At 44.3% G+C, this 23027-nt stretch overlaps 1 protein-coding gene across 1 annotated transcript in view; it reads left to right on the top strand.

Annotated features, from left to right (window-relative positions):
• Positions 1 to 288: 288 nt before the first annotated feature.
• The window catches only part of RAB14 (RAB14, member RAS oncogene family), a 35573-nt gene continuing 12834 nt past the window's right edge, over positions 289 to 23027 (top strand). The window contains exon 1 of the mRNA XM_083423212.1: positions 289 to 630. The gene's annotated coding sequence lies outside the window, so the exon portion shown is untranslated. The remainder of the gene's footprint in view (positions 631 to 23027) is intronic.

Genomic DNA, 23027 nt, shown 5'->3' with positions numbered 1-23027 from the left:
CTTTTCCCGCTCCGCCTCTTCTCCCCCGGCTACTTCGATGATTGGTCCCTTTCCTGGTTATCACTGTCAACGGAACTCTTTTTTGTTTTTGTTTGTTTCTCATTTTTATTTTTTGGGTTGGCATCAGCCGCTCGCCTGTATTCTTTCCGCCTCCTCCCCTCCCCTGCTTGGAGTGAGGCGATTTTCTGCGTGTGTGTGTGTGTGTGTGGCCGGTTTTTTTGCGACAGGACGTTGCGGCTCTTCTTCTCGCCGCCCCCCTCCCCTCCTCCCGCCTCCCTCCGTCAGTAGTGGGCGGGGAAACCCCGTGTAAGGGGTGGCCGCCATCTTGGACAGAGTGTGTTGTGCGAGCGGATTGAAAGGAGCAGAGGAGGGGCGGTGGCGAGTGGCAGTAACAGCAGCGAGGGACGAGTGGGGGTGGGGTAAAAAGAAAGAAAGGAGAGGAGCTCGCTGCGCGCGCGCAGACACAGGCCCCCACCTCCCCACCCACAATACCCAGAGCACGCGTAAGGCGGTGGTGGGGCCGGCGCCAGACCGAGTCTCGAACCCGGAACGAGAAGGGGAGGAGACCTCCCTTGTTGCTGCCGCCACAGCCGGAACCAAGCTGCCCAGTCACCAGTCCCTCGGACCCAGGTAGGTTTGTCGAGGCCTAGCCGGGTTTCAAGGCCTCGCGCGGGGTTGCCTGGCAACCGGAGGCGGGGTGGGGGGGCACTTGACCCCTCCCTCTCTTGGCTGGGTGGTGGTGAAGGGGGGCTTTTGAGAGAAGGGTCTGCGGTGAGTCTTGAGGGCGGCTAGGCCTCCTCCTCCTCCTCCTTTGTATTGCGTGTTAGAGGCCTGCGGGTGCCCAGGCCTCCCCTCCCTGCTCACCGCTTTGCAGGTGGGCCCACCACACCCAGCTCCAGAGGAAAAGGGGAGGCCTCCGCCCGTGCAAAACCGCCGCTCACGTTTGCCTTCCTTGGAGATGTGCCCTTTTCCTCTCTCTTAACTTGGCGGGGTGGGATTGAAAGACTCCCACCCCGATCCCTTCCCGTTTCGCCCCCGCCCCTACCTGTGCATGTTTATTCGGGTGTTGCTCTTGCACAGGTGTTGCCCTCCCGGATAAGGTGGGCTGGATCCCTACTTGGTCCTGTTCAGAGCAAGCCCCACCATAATCCTGCGGGGCTTCAGCATCGTTGATTTCAATTGCCAGCTTGAGCTTGATGGGCCTGAGTCAGGGGGAGGATGTGAGGAAGAGCCCTGCTGGATGAGGCCAAGGGAGGCCTTTGTAGCCCAGCCTCTCTTTCTCACAGGGGCTAAGGGGATGCTTCTGGGAAGGCTACAAGCAGGGTCCGAGTGCAACAGCCCTCATTCCTTCCTGTCACCCCCAGCAACTGGTGTTCAGAAGCGTACTTGCTCCCAAGAGTAGGGAAGGAAATAGCCATTGATAATCCTACCTTTCATAAATGTCCCTAATCCTCTTTTAAAGCCAACTCAAGAGGCCACCACTACCTCTTGAGGTGAGACTTCCATAGTTCAGCTCTGGGCTGTGTGAAGAAATGATTTTGTTCTGCTCTGTCTGGGCTTTCCTAATACTTAAGTTCTGGTATTTTATGAGAGAGGGAGAAAGACTTCCTCTTTTATCCATTTTCTCCACATCAGCCTTTGTAAGTATTGAAGATGCATGTCCCACTGGGCTCGATGAGCCTTGTCTCCCCACACCCCCGTGAAAAAAAGTAAGGGTTGCAGCCTAACATGGCTACTCCTGGCTTTAATAGATGCTCCTCTGTGTGGTATTTGCTTCTTGCACTACACAGATTCTAAGTCGTTGAACCCTGTGTCTCAAATATTGGTAAGTGCCTTGTAGAGTGAATAATGCTGCTACTAGGGAGTGCGGTGCTCACTCTGGGTGTATTGGTGGGTGGTCTATATTCCCATGGACTCTAGGTGTATTGTTAAGTGTAACTGCCCTGCTAGAGGGTGGAATACTGTATGTTTGCATGTAGCTTATATAGGCCTAATTTTTTGCAGGGGGCAAGGAGGAAAAAATATAGGGAAAGTGGGTGGCAGAAAGAGAGAGAGAAAGGAGTACCCCCACCAATCTTTTCTTTTTGATGTGGCCCATTTTGGCTCTGGGTTTACCAGTTGCCAGTGTACAGGCTCTTTTGATTACTTCTGAGCCCTTGACAGAAAAAAGGTTGTTCACCCATATATGGCAAACTACTTCTTATTTGAACTCTTTATGTGGGTCTTGAGGTCAGCCCATCTCTAAGTCTAAGGGGATAATATGACACAAATCCAATAGATGTGTATCTGATTTGTATGCAGATTAATGATAGGTGCTTATTTCTATAACAATTTTGTTATATGCACCTGTAAGTGTCAGGGTGTGTCTGAGGCACATCACCATTTATGACCAGTCTGCTTGAAAAGGCATTGTGGAAAGGCCTGTTATGCAAATACGTAAGACAGGCATTGCAGACATTGCATTCTATGTGAATGCGTGTGTGTTTCATGCATGATGTTTTAATACATGGTGATAGTCTCTGTGATAATGAGAAAAGCTTGTGTACCTTTAATTTGCACATTTGTACAGTTATATGCACTGGGAATCTATTATGCAGGGGAACATCATGCAAATTTCCCTTGTTTGTTATCTAGACACTGTGTGTGTCCATGCACACATGCACACAATTTATAGCTCTGTAAAAGTGCTCATTATGTGCTTGTTGTATTATGCTGGCATACAACACAGTGAAGAATGTGCATTTTATCTGTGGCTTGAATAACAAATAGAAAATGTCTGAGATAGCGTAGTTGGGCTGCAGCCCTATACCCACTCACCTGGGAGTAAGCCCAAATGAACTTAATTGGAATAGATTTGCATAGAATTGAACTGTAAAATTTGGATCTGAACTTAAAAGGGTACCAAGTGGCAGTATGTGCATCATTTACTAGCGCTCTAATTTTCACAGTTTAGGTTGTGCAATCCTTACTATATAACTAACTGTAGTAGTACTTCCTCAGTAAGAGGAATAGCAGATTAAGTGCTTCTGTTTCTTAATGTGTAGGATGAACTGGGTGCATTCCTCCCTCTCTCATACTGTATGTAAACAGTAGATCCTTAATGAGGGATAGGCTGTGCTTGTTTATACACTCACTTTTTCCTATGAGCATTCAGGGTGAATGTAAGTAAGCCTTTAATATGTACACTTTAAGTTGAAATTGACATGGCAGTCGATTGCTAATAATGAAAAGGAATTATTATTTCATATTAGAGAGAGCAAAGTTTTGCTTTATGGCTTTGTATAGTTAGAAAAAGAGTTTAATGTTGCAAGGGGAAATCCTGGAATATATTTTTCACTCTATCAGCAGGGTCTTTTAGAAAGCTTCATAGAACTCACCAAAAAGTTTGATTTATGGTTGCTAAGGCATCCGCATTTACCCTGCTTACATACAGTCCCCCCCCCCCCACTGAAATGGCTGCTTTCTAATGAAATACTCAAAAGAAATCTCATTGAACTCAGATTCTAAGAACTCGTGCTTATGTGAAATCCTTTGAGTTAGTTTCAGGAACTTCAACGGACACGAAAAAGAATCAAACGAGAATTGTCGTCTGTGCATCCTAGATGTGTGTGCATCCTGGAGTATGACTGCGTGTATGTGTGAGAATAGCTTCCCCCTGTATCTGCCTTTCCATGGGATATCTGCCTTAAACTCTGCATTTTGGGGAAACCTTGTCAGATTCAATTGCTGTGCCTCCATCTTGATGTCTGTGCTTAGAAATGGAAGTGACTGCATGTATTTTAATTTAGTTGGTAATGAGCGTCTTGATTTTCACACAACACTAAGCCATAGTTTATTAAACTCTGATTTATTAAACTATGGCTTAGCAATGGTCTGCCAATTAACTAGAATTTGAAGCCTTTCTTATTGGCTTACAAACCTGGTGTTAGGTGTGAACAGCAGGATTTTTTTGCCCATTCCACACTAGATGCTCACCTAGCTAAAGGCATGAGGTAAGAGCAGTGGTAAGCCATGGTTTGTTCAATCACAAGTGGTTAACTTGTGTTATTAGCTAAGGCTTTAGTGAACCATGGCTTAGCATTATGTACAAACGTGTGGCCAGTGCTAGAGAGTTCATATTTTTTCCTATACTGATGTATGTGTTGTGGATTCATAACATTTAACATTCATAACATTTATTTGGCTCATAAACTTTCTAAAAGGACAGTGGTGCTGTTACTACAGGCATACTTATGCAACGGCCATGCTTTTATACAGAGTTCTTATCTAAAACTGCTTTTTTAAGCACAATTGGGAATAAATTACATTGAGCCAGTGTTAGAAACTGAGATATGAAAGCTAGGAGCTAAATGGCACCTTAAACCTAGATTATGGGTGCAACAACAGAATGTCTAGGCATACTTTTTTATAACAAGAATACAAAGCTAAAAATGAATGAGTGGCTAGAAGTGGGGAAGCAGAAAAGGTCCTCCTTTCCTTCCACTCTGCAGACAAACCCTGGATTCTTTCTGTACCCCCTTTCCTTCATAATATTATATCTTATATGAAGAGCCAGTGTGGTGTAGTGGTTAAGAGCGATGGACTCGTAATCTGGGGAACCGGGATTGCCTCTCTGCTCCTACACATGCAGCTGCTGGGTGACCTTGGGCTAGTCACACTTCTCTGAAGTCTCTCAGCCCCACTCACCTACAGAGTGTTTGTTGGGGGGAGGAAGGGAAAGGAGAATGTTAGCCACTTTGAGACTCCTTCGGGTTGTGATAAAGCGGGATATCAAATCCAAACTACTCCTCCTCCTCCTCCTCCTCCTCTTCTTCTTCATCTTCTTCTTCTTCTTCTTCTTCTTGGCACCACAATTAAAGCATATTAAATGCCTATATAACTGATGGCAGAGACATCCGCCTTGAGTGTCCAGTTCACAAACCTAAGACTTAAGGGTCCTTCAATGATCCCACTCCAAAATGTGTTCTGATTTTAAGCATCACTGTTTAAGAGTCTGAGGTAGATAACACTTTAACATTCACTACTTAAACCATCATAACTAACTGACTAGTATATTTCAAATTAAATGTTTTACTTGGGAGGAAGCCCCATTGAACTTGGTAGGGATTTACTTCTGAGTAACAGTGGTAATTTTAATCTGAAATCTTAGGCACAGTACTGCACCCAGAACTCAGAAACTGCTCGTGTTCATGAGAGTCTCGTCGCAAAATGCGCCTGGAACAATGGGAGTTTTGAACGCTGCATTGAGCTTGGTACGACTTGAATAAGAATAGAGCTGCAAGTTGATTTAAGAGTACAGTGGTACCTTGGGTTACATACGCTTCAGGTTACATATTGTCAGAGCTGGCTCCAGGTCCCAGCTCACAGAGGACCAACGCTAGCCGGTAGTAATGTACAAAGGTCTTTATTGAAGTACAGTTTCCATTTTCAAGCCGGAGCGCCCCAGCTCTACGTCTAGGGTTTAGATCGGCGAAGCTCCATCTGAATCTCCGCCCCCTGTACACCAGTTTAAGATTCTAGCCTTGCTCCACCTCTTCCGTCTCTCCTTTCTCCTCTGGGTTCTGCTACCCCCCGGGGTCCCTTCCTTCCTGGATTCTTCTGACGCTGACGTTGACCCCCCTGACTCCTCCCGCTCTTTTCGGCGGGCTTTGGGACCTGGCTCCCTATCCGGGCTGCCAACTGCGCCGCCCTCCTGTACATTTGAACTTGGCGCGCGCGCCCAGCCTTCAACCTTCCTCTCGACCGTTTCCTCGCTCCCCGATGGAGGCGTGGCCAATCCTGACTCATGTCCTCCCGCTGGCAGTGCGCCGCCTGATCCCGATGCCTGGGACTCCTCCCCCCTACTGCATTCAGGTGTGGACGCTGGTCCTGATTTCCGACTGCTGCTCTCTGAGTCCCCTCTGGCCCCTTCTTCCTGGGGTGCCCCCCTAGGCACCCCCCTTGCTCTGACCATGGGCGCCCCTTTCTGTGAATCTTCCGATTCGCTGGAAAGACTCAGAGACCTCGGACCGCTGTCATCGCTAACATTTCCTTCGGACTCCTCCCCCTCGCTCTCTATTTCCTCCCTTTCTTGTGCCTCTGCTCCTGAACCCCTGACACATATGCTTCAGGTTACAGACTCCGCTAACTCAGAAATAGTTCCTCGAATTAAGAACTTTGCTTCAGGATGAGAACAGAAATCGCACAGCAGCAGCGCGGTGGCAGCTAAAGTGGTTCAGGTTAAGAACAGACCTCCAGAACAAATTAAGTTCTTAACGCGAGGTACTACTGTACAGGGGAACATTATTTCAAGTAATACTTGCTGCTTGAAATTTCTGAAGTTACACATTGGCCACACCCTAAGCTGCAGTTTAATGTAAAAGTATGTATCGTCCTGTGCCACTTCCATCACACAGGTTGAAGGTTCATATGCTGGAATGCTCCTTCACGTGCACTTATTCTCTCTCCCTTTCCCAGTGAAAATTGTCAGGATGAACCCAGCTTTTCTCCCAACATGCTAGTTTCTACAAAAGGAATCTCCTCCTTCATCTAACTTACGATCCTCTCCTCTCCTCTCCCAAGGTGGTTTAATGCGGACACAGGTTTTACAGTCTCAAAGAGAACAGTGTCTGTGATGTGTGCACATGTTGCCAGAATCTTATGCCAAACAGAATGTAACAGATGAATGTATTCTTTCCTGAGGTGTAAGTCAGTCAAAACATTCTTTCATGCTGTGGGAATCTTAATTCACTTTCCTTCAACAGCTCTGATTTGTGTATCATATATATTCAGAATATATACAGCTCCTTTCAACCACTTGTCAAAGATAGTAGGAGTTGCAATCTTACAAAGTCTTGAAGGGCTGCAGTTTACCTGTCTTATGTTCTCTTCTCCAGGAGTTAATGACTTCATTTGGATTTCATGGTAAACAGTTAAAAAGGGTTTGTACGTTCTTGCTGCAGCTGGAGGGAGGAGCTTTCACTTACGTTTTTGATTAACCACAGTTTAGAGTCCAAACTCTAAACAGTGGTTAATCTTAACTGTGATTTGTTGGAACTACAAGCGAGTTTCATAAACAACGTTTTGGTGTTGGCTTGTTATAAATCATAGTTAAGCTGGTTGCATTTGGAAGACAAATGCTAAGCTGCGCTTAATTAAAATAAAATGGAAGTGAAAGCTTCCAGATTATTCATTGTAGCTGTGCTAGAGGGGGAAGTGCAGGAACCTAAGCTTGTTCCTGTTGCAATAATAATTATATCCTGACAACCTAAAGTAGCCAAAAGTAAATAAATAAATGATATTGTGTATTTATTAGCAGCCATAAGGGTACAGCACCAGGTAATAGTTAAAAATCACCTTAGGTCACGGATATTCTCCCCAAAATTCCTCAGTACAGTACAGTCACACCTCATGTTACGTTTGGTTCATGTTACATTCTTTCAGGTTATGTCCTGTGGCAACCCAGAAGTACCGGAAAGGGTTACTTCTGGGTTTCGCCGCTTGCGCATGCGCACAAGTGCCAAATTGCACGGTATACCTGCACAGATATGGTGCTTCAGGTTGCGCTCTTTTCATGTTGCGAATGGGTCTCCAGAACGGATCCTGTTCACAACCAGGTGTACCACTGTAATTATAACTGTCACGACTAGTTTTTGCACATTGTTAGGCTGTGGTCATAGTAAAACACCTTGAATTCAATGCGTTTCAGTCCTATTTGGTAAGGTAAGAATCCTCAGTAGTGTTAACAGGGATCAAAAATTGGACATGTTTGAGGCCTTTGTTAACACATTCAGTCAGTATTTGCTTTGTTTAGCAGTATTTGTTAATGACTGACCTGGAAACAAAAGTATTGATTTAGCCTATTAACTGTGGGTGGCTCCTCTGAAAAGGGATAGTGTTAATGTTGGTAATTAAAGGATGACCACTATCTAGGATTGCTTTGTACTAATGTTTAAAATACAATCTTATGTATGAAACAGAATAGAGGCCCTAAGATCAGTTAATGCTGATGTTCCCAAATTGTGGCTTATGAGCTTCATTCAGGTGGTCTGTGAATGTTCATAGTGATTTTCAGTTTTATTTTTATTGCTTCTGTTATTTCTTATATTGTATTTTTTGTGTTACAATTTAAATTCTGTGGAATTTTAGTTGTCATACAATAAAATGCAACATAAGAAATAAAAATCAACAAAAAATCAATTGAAAATTATACAGCATCTAGCACAACACATTAAAAGTGCTACAATGTACATAAAAAAATCATTAAATGGTCTGCTAATACAACTGAGGTCCAAGGGGGATATAAGTTTGGGAGCTCCTGATTTAGTGCTTATGAATGCAACTCAGAAGTAAAAAGGTGTTTGTATGGAACAGAATATGCTTTTGAAGATTTTTCCTCTACCAAGTTATTCTGATAATCTTCAGAGTTGGTGTTTTTTTGTCTTGTGAGTGACTGCTGCAAAAAGTTAACAAAACCGAGTGTCATATGATACTCCCAATACGGACTAGCCTCAGTTGGTGTCATTCATAAATACAGCAGGCTGTCATGTGTAACAATAAAACACTGACTTCGCTGTGGTATAGTGCGCATGTTCTTCAGTGCAAAATTGATGAATTCAAATCAGGTGATGGAACAGGATCTTGTGCTTAATAGCTGAAGTTTGCTCTTGGGGAAATGTCTGAGTAGAAATTGAGGATGACATAAGAGCAAACTTTGAAGTTGCTGGTTTATTATAGCTATACAGTGGTACCTTGGTTCTCAAACGCCTTGGTTCCCAAACACCAAAAACCCGGAAGTAAATGTTCTGGTTTTTGAATGTTTTCCGGAAGTTGAATGTCCGATGCGGCTGTCGGCTATTGTTTCCGGGGTGCCTGCACCACTCAGAAGTGTGCCTTGGTTTTCGAACATTTCGGAAGTTGAACAGACTTCCGGAACGGATTAAGTTTGGTTTGTTTTTGCTATTTATTTTGCATTTTTGTTTTTGAGGCTTTTTGGTTAATTTGTTTTTGTGACTGTGTGGAACCCAGTTCAGCTACTGATTAATTGATTGTGTGACTGTCAAAATGAATAAAAGCTCCTCATTCAAACAATGACTATCATCAGTGCAGGTAAGGAATTTTTTTTTAATTTTTATCATCTGCAATACAGCCTTATTTATTTTATAATACAATACAATACATTGCTTATTTCTTTCATTTTATGGATCAACAGTCTCGTTAGATTGTAAAATTCACGTTAAATTGCTGTTTTAGGGGCGGTTTTTAAGAGTCTGGAACGGATTAATCCATTTTGCATTACTTTCTATGGGAAAGTACGCCTTGGTTTTGGAACGGACTTCCGGAACAGATTAAGTTTGAGAACCAATGTACCACTGTAAGTGATCCAGCAGTTGTACATTCTAGTATTAAGTCTATGAGAGGCTATCCCATTTTAAATGATTGCTGGTACCTGCTTCCAGCATTCAAAACTCCGAGAAAAAGGAGGACCCTTTTCTGCCTCCCCACTTCCAGCCACTCTGAAGACTTGAAAAGCGACCCTCTTAAGAATATTAGGGGGGCTGGCAGGGGAAGCATGGCTTTGTTTTTTGCAGTCTTCAAATGATGACTAGACCATATGAAAAATGAATATAAGATTTTAGGTGCAGTTCATTCATTTTCAGCTTTGTATTCTTGTTACAAAAAGTATGTCTAGACATTCCATTGGTGTGCCCATAACCTAGGTTTAAGGTGCCATTTAGCTCCTAGCTTTCAGTTTCTAACACTGCTACTTCATTCTTTTTTCCTTGACAGTTTGCAGCAAAGGAGATACTGCATTCTCCTTGGAAAATTTTAAACTTATTTCAGCAATACATTAAACTGGGAGGGGGAGAGCTTATTTAACTTACTCATAGATCTTTTATTGCTGTAGCTCACATGAATGTGCTCCCCATGGTAACATTAGCGACAATTGAAGTTTGCCTGGGTTTCCCCTTCCACTCACAGTTGTGGTTAATTTTTTATGGGGAGGGGATGAAAGGGATGGCATGTTTAGGTGAGAGTGAAGACTTTGGTGGCTTCTTCCACCCAAATTGTACCCTTACCTCCCCCAAAAGGAGCCTTGATGGACCCCTACCCCAACCCCTTCTCCAGTAAGAGAATATACAGGTGGTATAGCGAAGGGTGGGGGGAAGATAGAGAAATAGAGGGAAGGGTAGGGTCACAGTGCTTTTTCTCTGCTCTAATCCTAACCATGCCTACTCATGGTTAGGATTAACCAAGTCCTATTAAACATGGTGCGACTTATTCCCATGTAAATGGGACCAGGTTGGCAACCTGGAGTGCCTTTTCCCAGCTAGTGAGCCTCCATGTCTAATCGCTATTGGAAGATGCTTGCAGTATGGGGGCAGAAAAGATGGTCAGTAGGCTTTGGTTCACAGTACAGTGGTACCTTGGGTTAAGAACTTAATTCATTCTGGAGGTCCATTCTTAACCTGAAACTGTTCTTAACCTGAGGTACCACTCTAGCTAATGGGGCTTTCCACTGCCCCCGCGCAATTTCTGTTCTCATCCTGAAGCAAAGTTCTTAACCTGAGGTACTATTTCAGGGTTAGCGGAGTCTGTAACCTGAAGAGTCTGTAATCTGAGGTACCACTGTATTCTCTGTATTCCCCTGCCCCACCCCAAAAAGAGTCTTTTTAGCATACACAGCCTACTGCTGTCTCTATAGGAGAACGCTGGGGGGTGGGCAGGTGTGGCATTTAATGCTTGTAGTACATCATAGCTGAGGAGTGATGGGTTGCATTTTGAGAGCTCCCCCCTCCAACTTAGATTCCAGATTCCTCCATGTTCCCCCTCTTTCCATAATCAGAGTTTTCTGCGGGGTAAGTGACTTGATTTCTGTGGGGAGCTACTGGGGTGGCAGCTGCTTTTGGGCCTGCAATCATGTGATATTGACTAGTGTGTGTGTGTGTGTGTGTGAGAGAGAGAGAGAGAGAGAGAGAGAGAGAGAGAGAAGAGAGAGAGAGAGAGAGAGAGAGAGAGAGAGAGAGAGAGAGAGAAGCCCCTTGATGCTGCTGGGTTAATGGGCCCCCACTCTGAATCTGGAATGTATAGTGGTTCTTCTTCTTGCTGCTGCTTTGGTTCAGCAGCAGAGCATCTGCTTTGCATGCAAAAGGTCCAAGGTTCAATCCCCAGCGGCGTTTCCAGGTGGGGGCAGGGAAGGTCCTCTTCCTGAAACCCTGGAGAGCTGTTGCCAGCCTATGCAGACGATATTGGGATTGATTGATCGATCAGTGGTATGAACTCAGGCAGCTCCCTATTTTTCCATTACATTAATTACATTTTCGCTGGCCCCTTTCAATAAAAAACTTAGAAAATCACGGCTGGATCTGGCCAAAGGCCATCTAACATTTATGCAGGAGTTAAAGTGTTGGGGGCAGATGGGTTGAAATAGCTCTTTAAACCCTTGTTCAGTGGTCCCTCTAACCTCATATTTGAGCTGTGGGGAGGCTACAGAGTAACATTTGGGGGGCAGAAGTAAGGGTGCTGCTCTGGCTCAGCATCTGTTGTGAGTTTTGTTGGTTGGGAGCTGCCTTCCCCTTGGAGGCTGTCTGCTCCCTGCCTAAGCTCAGTTAGTCTTGTGCTGCCCGGTGGCATGGAGTTCCAGAGATGATCGCTGTGGCTAAAATTCCCTGTTGCACCTCATTGATTTCCACACTACTCCACAGACCACCTGATTTGATCAGTATCTCTCTCTCTCTCTCTCTCTGTCTGTCTGCCACGCTGCTGAGCAAATCACCTGGTCTGGTATCATGGCAGCAAAAAGAAAAGAAAAAAGGTGCATAGACATTTTGTTTTCTTAACCACAACATAGGTCTCAGGAGTCACATGACACCTAGCTTTCCTATCCCAGTTTCTAACACTGTCCCTATGGTCTCCGTGGCAACATGAGCCTTGAAACTAGCTGCCCAAGTGCTACATAACTAAATTTCCTTTCTTTGAGGGGAAACTACGGCAGAGATGGTAAAATCACAACATTGAGGTGACCCTAATTACCATTGTCCTGTGCTCCACTAGCATAGAGCACCACTCTTACGTAGAATATAGGGCTATAATGAGCATTGCTTCCATGTTGGCAAAAATCCTACCCATTCATTTTGACTACTTGTAAGTAGCTTATGCTGTCTCAGACGTGGTGGTGGTGGCTGCTCTGATGGAGGCCTTAATTATTTCTGAGTAGATGATTGGTGCTGATAAGCCAGCCTGGCACTGGCCAGCTGTTTAGAGCTGAACTTACATCAAACCCACCTAGTATGTGCTGGCTGGAGCTGATGGGAGTTGTAGTTCAAAATGTCTGAACAGTGTATCGTTGGTGAAGGCTGTGATGAGCATAGGGATGAAAGCAGAAGCCCCTGATAAGCATTGTTCTTTCTCGGGCAGTCGGTGCTGTTGATTTCATGGGATAGATTGGGAGAGGATTTGTCTAAAGAAAAGTCAAAAGTGCTGTTGGCTGCTCATAAAATCATGTTTAGTGTAGCATTTAAACTAAATACGAGAGCTGGACGATACCTGCTTTCCAACATTGTAATAGATCGCCAGCTAAACTTTGTGATATGGTGGTATATTATGATGTTGGAAAGGAGGTGGGGAGGAAGAAGGCAGTTGCTGGTCATGGAGATAATTAGCATCACTGTGTGCATCATCTTCCTGGTGAGGGCAGGTGGGTGGTACTGCCCAAGGCAGTGCGCATCAGCTGAGGCACCACATGCCATGGCAGTGTGAAGCCGCCAGCCTCCCTGGAACTGCAAGCTGTGGCTTGCCCTGACAATATCCTCTTGGATATTGTAAGCCACCATTCTGCATGGCATGAGAAGGAATGGAGGAAGTAGGCAGCTTGCTACCACTCATACAGCCAGAGAAATAAACGAAGGGGCTGGCTGGCAGGAAAGCGCCACTCCCGAGGCTGGTGGCAGGGCTGCAAAGGGAGGGTTGGAGGGAGTGGGTGAGCATCATGCACCCTGATTGAAGTGCACTATGCTGGCTGCGAGCAGGCCCAGGGATTCATGATACTTTGCCTGGTTGGAAATTCTGAAATTGCTCTTGCGATTTTAACTTCAAGCCGGTTTCAAGCAATGTATCAATACATCACCCAGATCTACTAGATATTGCTGAAAAGTGCACCACATCATTCAGACATCATTCCTCTAATTACAGCTCCTGCTATTCTTGGTAGTGGATGAACCAAGTATTACTAGCATGTAATCACTAGCATTGAAGTGAAGCATAGACTGGGGATGTAGACTATGGAAGAGCAATAGTAGAAACATGACTGAACTATTCTGGGGGAGTTTCGGACAGAATACTTGCAGAATACTTGCAGACTCAAAACTGATTCAGAAATAAGAGCCCAAGTTTAGTGTATTTTTTAAAAGCACCTTTTTGTCCAAGGATTTCTAAGTGCTTTTAAGCTGAACACAATTGTGCTTCACAGTAGGATTGTAAGAAGCCCTCTTTATGGAATTCATTCGGGTCTAATTCAAAATCCTGTTTTCAGGTTTGAACACAGCTATTGTTTCTGCTGCAGGTATCAAACTGAGTTTCACTTGGAGCTAGTGCTCTCCAGCAGAGAGAAACTGAATAAAACATGGGGATCTAGAAACCAGAAGTAGGGAAGGGGGAAGGGCAGCAAACTGGAGATGTTCTGGTCAGCTTTCTTACTTCCGTTACACATACTTTACTCTCTTAATTTCTAAAAATGAATGTTATGTGAAGGGACCGGGAAAAGATGAGCTATGTGTATGGGAGCATAATGTGAGGTAGATATTCTTTTGCAGTTAATTTGTTCTGAGTTCCTATTTCCCTGGGCTGATGTAGCACCATGGCTTGAGAGCATGAGATAGAAGATAGGAAGTTCCCAGATCAGCCATAAACTCAGCAGGTGGCCTTAGGCAGGGCTGTCTCTTATTCTGTTGGAGGGATAGGGGAATAATAGTTGTAAGGAATCCTCAGAGAATGCAGAAAGTGGTATGTGGAGGGTGATTAGGCACCTCAAGATCCTCTGCAGAAAGAAAGATGCTAGGAAATGTAGCCGAAATATTGGAATGTTTCTTGCTGGCAAGTGCACAGGGTTCTGAAATGGATCAGCCATCCAGTCCCAGCAGAAGTGGAGAAGCAGTCATTAGTGCATGCAAAAAAAAGAAAAATGGAATTTTGCAGCGTGGAGTCTGCGCTGAGTATACTGGAGAACTGTGCATCCATGTCATCTCAGTTTTGCCTTTTTTTTTTTTTTAAGATTCTTTCTAAAAAGTGCCTAGCTTGACAATCCTATCAGTGTCAGAAAGCTGGGCCAGAACAAGGTTACCAGTGGTCCAGGGGAAGACTCTTGCCTTCTGTTGGACACAGAACGTAGTATAATACTAGTTCTACCTTTGACCCTCCTACAGGGGAGATGAGCTTATGACCAAACATGGTTATTTGTTCTTCCCTGTGAAATAGTAGCAGTAGCGTAAAATAGATATATGCAAATTGGACAATTTCTGCTAAGCTAAATACTTTTTGTGTGTGTGTGGCACAGCACTTAAACTCCCTTGGGCACTCTGCATAGCTGGTCAGCATCTAATCCCTGGTGTCAACATATTCTTTAGCAGGCTTATCTGATCCTAAATCTCTGAAGTGCCTTATTAAGGTGGCTGATTTGCTTATGTTCTAAAATAGGTATTTCATTTTATGTTGTCATAAAATGGGATTGTATATTTGAGGGTAGCTCAGTTGGCCCAAGAGTGGAGTGTAGCTATTTGCATACAAAGCACCCACTACAGTTTAAATACTTAGTGGACTTGGTCTTATTTTCAAACAACCTTAACCTAGTGTTCAGTATGGTAATCCTAGCCCTGGGGCAATGTTTTGTTAATTCAACATTATACAAAAACTGACTTAATTTGTATACGATAGATAGTATATTTTATATGCATTTCAGCCAAAGGTCCACATTCCCTTCTGGGCAACTTTCCAGAGGCCACATGTCAGTGGCGGGTGGGGCCAGAGGTAGAGGTGGGCAGAGCAACAAATGTAAATTTTACTTTTGTACAGAAGGCTAGTTCACATTGTCACACTCTCTCTATCCTTCATTCAGGCAAGGAAAAGGCCTGATCAGAGTTCAGGGACACACTCCACCGGGGCAAAAATACTCAAGGAGAGTGCAGCAAACAGGGAGCAGTGAGGGATGCTGCCTTGGGAAAGTGGGTGTGGCTGGGAGGGAGTGTGGCCAGGTAGAGAGTCTAGATCCAGGGGTGGCCAACTCCCAAGAGACTGTGATCTACTCACAGAGTTAAAAACTGGCAGTGATCCACCCTATTTTGGGGCGTTGGGTCAAAGTTGCTGAATTTTTTCAGGGAGGAGGTAAAATGTTGAGCTTTTTTAAGGGGAGCCACAGTTGTTCCCTGCGGCGGGGTGAGCTCCTGTCGTTCGGTCCCAGCTCCTGCCCACCTAGCAGTTCGAAAGCACTCTTAAGTGCAAGTAGATAAATAGGTACCGCTTTCTAGCGGGAAGGTAAACAGCGTTTCCGTGTGCTGCGCTGGTGCAGGCTCGCCAGAGCAGCTTCGTCACGCTGGCCATGTGACCCGGAAGTGTCTCCGGACAGCGCTGGCCCCCGGCCTCTTAAGCGAGATGGGCGCACAACCCCGGAGTCGGTCATGACTGGCCCGTACAGGCAGGGGTACCTTTACCTTTTTTACAGTTGTTCAGCTTCTTTGGGGGGAGCCAGTGATCTACCACAGACATCCAGTGATCTACCAGTAGGTCACGATCTACCTGTTGGACATGCCTGGACTAGAGGACTGCACTTAACAACAACAACAACAACAACAACAACAACAACAACAACAACAACAACAACATTGTTATTTATACCCTCCCATCTGGATGAGTTTCTCCAGCCACACTGGGCGGCTTCCAGCAAAATATTAAAATACAATACTTCATCAAATATTAAAAGCTTCCCTAAACAGGGCTGCCTTCCGATGTCTTCTGAAAGTCAGATAATTGTTTATTTGTTTGACATCTGATGGGAAGGCGTTCCACAGGCGCCACTATCTAAATATTCAAAATTATTTTAAAGAAACTTCTAATGACTACTATTGAACATATATATTGAAGCATATGAAGGGTAAAAGATTGTGCATCATGGTATCAATGGGCATGGTGCTTTAGAGCAGTTTAAGCAAAAAAAGTTTCTGCCCTGTTAACCAGAAGGTTGGTGGTTCAAGCCTACACAGGGGCAGCTGGGCAGGATTTCTGCATTGCAGGAGGTTGGATTAGATGAACCTTGGGATCCCTTTCATGTCGGAAAACTGTCTGGATACAGCCTGCAATTGCAAGCTGTGGATGGCTTTTCTTTTCAGAGACAGACAGGCAGCAGGAGACCTGAATGAATCCTTGCAGTATATATAGGTAGATTGCATTGCAGGGCAGACTTGCATTGAAAGGTTTGCACTTTTTCTAGGCAAAAGGCACCTTGGAAAACATCTGTTCTTCCAGAGGTTTGGAATCTGGCTGTCCTATCCTAGCCTTAATTCTAAAAGCTTTGCATTTGTCATAGTCATAGCAATTAGTCACTAACTTGTGCAGCCTTTATTAAGTCCTAGAGTTGGGTAAATGCTCTTGATGCTCAAGCATGGTTTCAGTTTCACGGTCTTGAATGAAAGTCTTTCAGAATACTTCTCACAGGGAAAGTTGGTAGTAAAAATAATGGAATTGAGCCTTGAAAATATTGGAAATAATCCATGCTTTCATCAGTTCACCTCTTAGGTTTTCTGAGTTCTCTTCTTGGTCTGCTCTGCTACTGTTTTACCAGGAGGCCTGGCAGGTAGGTGCATTTAGAAAGTCTGCAGTATCTGGGTGTGTTCACTGTGGGAAAAGCTCTTGTGACATTGTGTGCTGGAGGAAGAACGAGTTAACAAAGCTGAAGTAGCTTTTTGAAATAAAGGTGTTGGTGAATATGGTATCGTCTGCAAGGAATCTGGTGGAGGAAATTCTGCAAGCTTTAAAGTATCACTGTTTGAGCTCTCTAGGGACTAGTATTTCCTTGCTCATTATAAGATAGGATTTTTGTATACATTGAAGATGAGGAGATAAGATGCACTATAAACTTAAACTCCACTGTCCCTGGGCAGGATAATTCCTGTTCTTCACTAGCCTTCTCTGATTTCACTCATTGGCTAAAATCACTGACAAGCGGGAACAGTCAGGCTGGCTCATTTCACAGAAATTTCTTAGAAGGATGCCTGCACATTTTGTTTTATAACTTTCTAAGTGGGTTAGGTGCTTTTTTTTTTAATGAAAGCTCCAAGCCTGGAGCCCCCAACAAATGTCTTCATGGGCACCAGGTTGGCAACCCCAGTTTTAAGTGGAGATGCTGACAGAGATTGAACATGGGACCTTCTGAACTCCCAATCCTTCTGGCCTTTGACCCTCCCATGAGCGTCTTCCCCAGTTCCCCTGAGCTCTGCTGCTCCATTCTTTGCCCCTTGCCTGTTCTGTTTCCCCTCCATCATATCCAGGTATAATATAGCCTGGATGGCTCAGTTGGTTAGAGTGTGGCGCTGATAGCACCAACGTTGCAGGTTCGATCCCCATATAGGACAGCTGCATATTCCTGCATTGCTGGGGATTGGACTAGATGATCCTCAGGGTACCTTCCAGCTCTACTATTCTATGAAACAATGGAAGCATTACCATGGGCAAAAAGCTTTCATGCATTTGGCTTGTGTCATAATTAATAAATTTGAATCAAAGCTGTGGAGAATCTTAGCTTCCCACTTAACTCTGTGGGTGAGAAGTGCTTTTCTACAACTTGGAGATGTCTTGTAGATGATATGGAGAAAGTAGACAATAGCTTACTTTTGGAATTATCTCTAGCAGTTGCTTTTCCTCACATTACTTGTCCCAACATGGGATGTCCTCTTATTTGACAAGCAAATCTGTAAAAATAGAAAGTACTCAATTTTCCCTCCTACTCTGGCTAGATAAAGGAATTTGTTCCAGCTACCTTCCAGAAACCTAGTACTTCTGGGTCAGTGCCTGGGTGGGAGACTGCCTGGGAACTCTGCTCCTTTAAGTTCCACAGTGGATAGACAGTAAGCTTAGAAACACAATAAGTATAGTTGTGGCCTAAAATATGTATTTATTTCATAATACTTGTATACTGCTTGATTGCAATGAAACTTCAAAGCACTTTATAAAATAAATAGGTAAATAAACCCAACTTTGATGTAGCATCCCCACATGGTCACCTGAGTCATGCTGTATTCATACAGGTGACTAGGTCAATGGCCGTTGAAAGCTTACACTTGTTAAATATTTGTGGTGCTCTGAATTATTGTTGGAGCAGGCCTAGGGAGAAATCTTAGGCATTTGGAAGCTTGGCGCAGACTCCTAGAGGCTAGGTATCTTTACCAGTTCTGCATATGCTATATCAATAAGGAATGCAAGCATAAGGTGACCTGTTGTATAATCCTGTGCTAATCACATGCGTTTAAAGTTCAACCCTTAGATTTCATTAGAATGTAGTTTCAACTATGCCTTTGATTTGCACTCTTGGTCCAAAACTTCAATATTTGTATTGGGTCTAGTGTTAGCATACATTGTTAGAGTAGCCCCTTTCAAATTAATCAAGAAGACCGACTCAAGTCCATTCATTTCAATAGGTCTCCTCTACATAGAACTTAGTTGGATGCCACCCATTTGAGTCCTTGTATTTTATAAAATAGAATTGTATATTCTCCTTCCCAAGATGACACAAAGCAACATCCAACAAATACTTAGCTTGAAGGCTTGCAACAATGGCTGTAGCTAGCCAAGGGAAACATGATTGGCAAAGATAATTAAGGCAACAAAGGAAATCTGATGGCTTTTGCTGGAGTTATGGACAGGGAGGATTCAGCCCTGTGGAGCATCTCAAGTTCCTGAGCTTTAAGTGACCCAGGAGAGAAGCAGCCTGGAGAAACGGGTGATCCACACTTACACACAAACATTAAATATTACCACAAACTGCATGCACTATGTGCCTTCTCAGATTTGTAGTGGGGAAAAGTAAATGGCAATTACGGGGTTTGCCTCTGTTCACACCGATGTACAGTGGTACCTCGGGTTACATACGCTTCAGGTTACATACGCTTCAGGTTACAGACTCCACTAACCCAGAAATATTACCTCGGGATAAGAACTTTGCTTCAGGATGAGAACAGAAATCGCATGTTGTTGGCGCAGTGGCAGCAGGAGGCCCTATTAGCTAAAGTGGTGCTTCAGGTTAAGAACACTTTCAGGTTAAGTACGGACCTCTGGAATGAATTAAGTTCTTAACCCGAGGTACCACTGTACAGGTATGCAGATCTCCTTATTAGTAAATGAACTGTTGCTATTTGTGAGTCACATGAAGGTGGGATGCAGTTTGATGTTTCTTCTTCAATCAGTATCAAGGCTGTGGAGATGGCTGGTTGAACTTGTGCAATGAGGCTGTCTTTTTAGGGATGTGCAATGGTTTTCATTTGAAAACTATGGTGTGGACTTCCTAAAATGTAAGAAAAGGCCACCAACAATTTCCCAGGCATTCCTGGTTGGCTCTTTTAAGCTACCAAACACCAAGATACACACCCCTGCTTCCCAAGAGCAGCTATTGTGATCTGATTTCATTACAGAATAGATGTGGGATTTGCAAGCTGTTCTGGTACCCTGCATGAGTTGTGTAGCTGCTTCACTCTTCACTCTTGGTAGAACCGCAGTTAGACCTGCAATTGTAAATAAGTGCAGCATAAAATGGGCAGTAAAATTCCTTGTATAGGAATAATCTCACTTGGGGAATCTTGAATGTGGCTTGGTTTTTAGTTTCTACCTCTCCTGGATTTCAGATCATCCATTTAAGCACCAGCGTTTCTGTTCTGTTTCAGAAGCACCAGCGTTTCTGTTCTTGCTCGCTACATGCATTCTGTAAAAAAAGATTACATTAAATTTCACAGGGTGGCTGGTCATGGGGCAAAACTGTTTTACACTGAAGTGTCATTTCAGGCTGAAGAGAATGTTCAAGAGTGGAGTGCAAAGATGTGCCTGGCAATTCTGTTCACTGTATTAAGATGACCACTTTTGATTAGAATTGTTTGATTTAAATTGTAGAGCCTACTTTACAATCTCATTTATGTTAGCTCTTGATTCTTTGTGGGAAATAGTTCCCTCATCCTTCTGTATGTGAGGGACAAGTGAGTAGTAGTACTTAGTTGGATACAACTCCTTGGTTGCTACACTGGGATAGTCTAGTTAGTCCTGAAAATCTACTATGGCTTTTTGAAGGAATCCTTAAATATAAATTTTGTACAGAGAAGCTATTTGTGGCTAAGTAGATAAATAGATTCAGTTTACAAAAAGAACCAGTTAGAAAGAGCATCCAGTAAGCTCTCTGATTCAAGTAACCTCTCTGTGGGTGTTTAAAATAATGAATTCTCAGGTGTTCCTTTCCTCTCTATAAGGAGACTAGGGAATACTTCAATGAAGAGAAGTTTGTAATAGGCTAAGCAAAGCCAGAAGATGTTCAGCCACCCATGAGTAAAAGGTATGTTAGGGGCAGCTATGTTAGGTCTGTAGCTATCTTGGTAGTGAAGCTGTGTGACTCTGTTAGCAGTCCAAAAAAGTCTGTAGGCAGCTATTATACTTTTAGTTGGCTACTGTTAAGGGATATAGTGCCTTGTAAAATAGCTGTTTATTTGGTTGCCTGTGGTGTTAAAAGTTGCTTCCATGTGGCTGGACTGTGAGAAGCTTTTGAAAAAGTTGATCTCTCATGTAGTTTGTAAGTGCCTACCATAGAGATATTTAGATGGTCAAGCTAGTAAATGTTATGGATTATTTGCAAGGCTGCTACAGTTGATACAGGCCAAATACTAAATGTGCAGAGTAGACTCTAGACTGGAGTAAAATGCAGAGTGCAGCATCTGTGCTGTGGATCAACTCTTTTAAAAATAATGTGCAGAACAGTGCAGAACACTTTTGTTTGGAAAGAACAGTGGTGGTGGAAGTCTTTCCCATCACTGTGGTTGACCTGAGGTTTGCTTCTTGGAAATGGAAGTTGGAGCGGTGGTGACAGAGAAAATGTTTACCATTTTGTCTGCAAAATATCATTCCAGCTTGGATGTGACTGTTCATCCTGTCTCTGATAGGCAGATGCTAGCAGGCTGTGGTGAGTGACTGCTCATGTCCTTGTTACCTTCTGCACTGCCTGGGTCTTCAAAGCGTTGAGTGCTATAGTACTCCTAGGGCTGTTACTGATTGTTCAGAAGCGTTAAGTGTTCAGAATAAAGAACTGTTGCACTGTTACTGTTTTTCCCCTAAAGGGGTTACCTCACAACTGTGGATCCCAAGTGTCCCTTGCAACTTTGGGTTTTGCAAGAGGTTAATATGCTCCCCATCACCACCACTTGCGGATTATTTGTGCTGGATTTGAGCAGGGATGGGGAACCTGGGATGCTATAGATGTTGTTGGACTTCGTCTTCCATCAACCCCACACTGCACTGACTGTGGTCAGGAATGATGGGACTTTTATAGTCCAATGACATCTGGATGGCCAAAATTCCCCCATTCCTCTAATTGTGATAACATTTATGGAAGGCTGTGAGTATGGTAATCAGAGAAAAATATTTCAGCATTTTAGGAGTAAAAATGACTTTTAAGTTCAAACTCTTGTAATCTGTGTTTGAAACTTTATCTAGGAACATATGTGAGCAGAACTGGATTCGGTCACCTTGAGATTTTGTAGTTCTTTACCCTAAGTCTGCTGCACTATTAAACATATACAGTGGTACCTCGGGTTACATATGCTTCATGTTACAGACTCCGCTAACTCAGAAATAGTACCTCGGGTTAAGAACTTTGCTTCAGGATGAGAACAGAAATTGTGCTCTGGCGGTGTGGCGGCAGCTGGAGGCCCCATTAGCTAACGTGGTGCTTCAGGTTAAGAACAGTTTCAGGTTAAGAACGGACCTCCGGAACGAATTAAGTACTTAACCCGAGGTACCACTGTAATTTGGGAATTGGTGGTAATGGCTTAGTGCAGTGGTTCCCAGTTAGGGGTCTGGGGACCCCTGGTGGTCTGCGGAATACATCCAAGGGGTCCGCAGCCACATCCCTTGCCTCTCCCCCACCTAATTTTTTTTGTCATTTTTGCATGGTAATATCACAAATTTTATGGTCTGTTTTACCACTGTGTGATTTTGCAATATATTGGCCAAAATCTGTTTTGAAATCACACCGCAGTAGTGATTTTGATCTGGCAATATGCAGCAATATATCGCTCCTTGCATGAGGGAAAGCAGAGCAACTGATTTCAAAGCACTGCCCATATTACACGAGGATCTCAGCCGATAACGCTGCTGATCTGAGCTTCCTTTCCCCACGCTGAGGGAAAACAGGGCAGCTGATCAAAGAGATGCAGTGTGGGGGATCTGTGGAGTCCGTGGTTCCAGGCACGATTTTGAGAGGGGGGGCAGACAGGCACCCCACTGCAGGCTCCTTCATCAGAGCCTGGCTCTGTGGCAGAAGTCATTGTGCCTTGCCCAGGACCGGTACAAGGAGCAGACTGCGATGTCGGCTTTACTCATTGGTATATCGCTGGTGAAACTGCTACTGCTCCTGAGTCCCTCTGCTAGCAGCGTCCGCTGGAGGGAGCCGAAAGTTCCTTCCTCCAGCAGGTGCTGCTAGCAGAGGGACTTGGGAGCAGCAGCAGTTTTACCAGCAATAGATCGCTGAGTAAACCCGCCATCCCACTCATATGATGGAGAGGGAGAAACAAGCTGTATTGGTGAGGCACTCCTAGACTGAAGAATGTTCAGCTGCCCTTGCCTCAGTCACGCATTTAAGGAGCCTCCAGCCCGTTGCTGGGTCCCACAAGTTGGCGGGTCTGTGAAACTGCTCACCTGAGGGGAGCACAGTTGCCGCTCTCTGCAATGAGCAGTTAAAAGAGCCCAGAAGCTCCAGGGCTGTCTCAGCTGGGGGGGGGTGTCCCTCCCCCTGGCTGAGCAGCGCAAACAAGCTG

Source organism: Podarcis tiliguerta (assembly GCF_965153285.1).
Source record: "Podarcis tiliguerta genome assembly, chromosome: Z".
Lineage (NCBI taxonomy): Eukaryota > Metazoa > Chordata > Lepidosauria > Squamata > Lacertidae > Podarcis > Podarcis tiliguerta.
Note: the sequence above shows the minus strand (reverse complement) of the source record. Positions and strands in the feature narration are given on the sequence as shown.